Source organism: Urocampus carinirostris, chromosome 3 (genome assembly GCF_059441175.1).
Source record: "Urocampus carinirostris isolate Australia breed hairy pipefish chromosome 3, RoL_Ucar_1.0, whole genome shotgun sequence".
NCBI lineage: Eukaryota > Metazoa > Chordata > Actinopteri > Syngnathiformes > Syngnathidae > Urocampus > Urocampus carinirostris.
In genome coordinates, this window is record NC_142351.1 from 16,432,138 (window position 1) to 16,435,348 (window position 3,211).

The following is a 3,211-nucleotide window of genomic DNA, read 5'->3' on the forward strand; positions in this document are numbered from 1 at the left end:
TGCATCATGGCAATTTTGTAGATCTTTAGTATGTTAAAACTACTGTTTTCCAAGTGAGTATATACACATTTGATCCTTTTAAACTAACATGTTTTACTAGTCTCATCTCAGCTCATCTCATTAGCTGCACCGCTAATCCTTAGTAGGGTCGCGGGGGTGCCGGAGCCCATTCCAGCAATCATCGGGCAGTGGGCAGGGGACACCCTGAACTGGTTGCCAGCCAATCGCAGGGCACACAGGGACAGACAACTCGCTCGCCCATTCACACCTAGGAACAATTTGGACCGGCCAATCCACCTGAAATGCATGTCTTTGGAATGTGGGAGGAAACCGGAGTGCCCGGAGGAAACCCACGCAAGCACGGGGAGAACATACAAACTCCGCACAGGAAGTCCAGTAGCTGGATTTGAACCCACACAGGAGGTTCCCAAGACCTTAGAACTGTGCCTGCACACGTGCTAACCACTGCGCCGCCGTGCTGCCCTGTTTTACTAGTTATTTGCAAAAAAAATGCATACAGTACTTTTGTTGCCAGAATATTTGATGAAAAAATAAAATGAAAAAAACGTTTTAAAACCAAAAGTTACAAAACAGAAATCAAATGCGACTGTTGGAGCGGTTAATTCACACACAGACACTCAGTCTCGCTTCAAAATAAAAAGCTGTAGACTGCGCTTCTATCTATCTATCTATCTATCTATCTATCTATCTATCTATCTATCTATCTATCTATCTATCTATCTATCTATCTATCTATCTATCTATCTATCTATCTATCTATCTATCTATCTATCTATCTATCTATCTATCTATCTCTATCTATCTATCTATCTATCTACCTTGGGCATATCCCTCAAGAGGAGTGACCGACAGCAAGACAAACATACATACAATGACAAAGAAAACAAAAAAGGGAAAAAATAGCAAAAAAACACACACAAACATCTTTGGACCATGGCCAACCCAAATGCCCAAACACCCAAACAAGTTAGGCACCTCGGCACCTAAGTTGGTCATGCTTTTGTCCCTCCAGATGAAACGGGACACCAGAAAGCGGCCATGTCACTCAGGTCAGGGTGACACAAACTCTTTAGTTCAACAGCAGGTCCTGACAGCTTTCACTGGTTTACCCCTGCTGCATCATACGGGTGCCCAGCCCATTCCTTAGAACGCGTCTAAACATCCCACTATCCTTTTACAACACCTCTCCACTCATTCCTATAACCAACAAGGGCTCTAGCTTCCACTAGATTTAGACCTCTTTCCTGCAGTGCACTCATGACACCACCCATCCACGTCAATCGCGGCCTTCCTCTTGGTCTCCTTCCATTTACTTCTGCTCTGGAGATCCTCTTCAACATTCGCTCCTCATCCATCCTCTCCATGTGTCCACACCAACCGAGTAGTCTTTTATCCACACCCTCAGATCCACTACTACTCCAGTTCTGTCTCTAACCATTTCATTTCACAATTTCAGTTATAGACTGCACCACTAGTTTAATTTAATTTGAAAAAATGAAGATTTTTTTGAAAAAAAAAATTGGTATAGGTGTTTTTAAGGGGAGAAAAGAGATGGTCTAAGGCCGTGTTTGTAATTATAAATGTGTTAGAATCAATGGTGATATGTTTTGTGATTGCAACTACACTATTTTATCTAGTAAGGAACAATGAAGAGAGGCATTTGCTGATCACTTCCGCTTTTTGTTTTTTTGCTGGGTTTTTAGGTTCAGAGCTTTGGGGTGCCATGCACCCAGAGTGGCTAGTTGGTTGAATATCTTTTTTATTTGTACATTGCGTGATATTTGACCACTAGATGGCACTATATTGTTTTAATGCAAACGAAAACCAGTGCCAAATGAATACAGCATAGAAGCAAGATGCCAGATGTGTCATGATTACCGATATGCTTCACCAGTGCCCGCTCCTTTGGCCCCAACTGCCTCGGACTCTGATTGCCTCTCTGTTCCTATTTAATCCCACTCCTATCTGTCCCCTGTTGTCAGTCCGTCTGCGAACCTCAGTTTACACTAGGCAAGCCTTTTTTCGACCTTGACTCCAACCTGTTTTTTGCTCCTGTCTGTCCCTCGTCTTCGACCCATTTTTGATCCTGACCACGTCTACTCTCCCGGCCCGGCTTTCGACCTGTTTGTTCTCGACCACATCTACTCTCCTTTCCTGGCTCATGACTCGCTCCCGACCCCGACCACGCTTTTGCTCTCCTGTCCCGGCTACTTACCCGTCTTTCCGTTCCCGACGCCGCCATCGCTCGCCGTAGAAGTCCCACTTCCACGTTCAGCGTGACCTGCTTCCCGCGCCCGGCGATCACCGGATCGTAGGGGCAACCCTTTCCTTTCTTCCAATGAAAATGAGAGAAACGTAACTCAAGTGGGTCCTGTCTCTGTTCTAGTCCTGACAAGATAAACACGATGCTGACAACTAGGTATGGATTACGCTATGTAAAAGAAATACACATTTCTCAACATATGAATATATATTTTTTTTAAATGTATTATTTTTTAGTGTTTCTTTTATTGCTAGTTTTTTTAAAAGCGTTTTTTTCCCCTGACTTTTTTTTTGATTATTTTATTATTTTCTCGCTTTATCCTCATTTTATTATTCATTCCTGTTTGCTTTTTTTCTCACTTTCTATCTTTCATTTCTTTGTTTCTTTTTTCATAGCATTTTACTTCTTTTTCCTTGCTTTTTTATATTTTCTTCATTTTGTTTCCATCCATGTTTTCCTAGTATTTTCTTTTTATTGCTTTTTCCTCTTTTTTATTTTTTCCTGCTTTTTTCTTCTCCTTCTCATTTTGCTTTTTAATTATTTTGTTTAGTTTTCCCTGGGATTCTTTTCTCTTGCTTTATTATCTTTTTATAAAAAAATGTTTTGAAATGAAATGAAATGAAATAAAAAATGTTTTCTATTTTTTCCTTTTTATAATATGTTTTTAATTATTCCAGACTGCCTGCACCACTACATACAGTTTTCTTTGGGTGGGCAGAGCGTTTCCTGCCCCCACCGCCAGCACCCAGCCTGATAACGCCCCTGCCTTTTACACACACGCAACGATTAAGATAGGCTGAGCATTGCTGCAAGTGATTCAGCTTAAATGAGGACTATTATCGGTTAATGATAACAAAGTCATGGTATTGGGTGTTAAAATAGTTGTTGAACATACCCACTGTATAACATCCTGAGTGACCGGAGCAT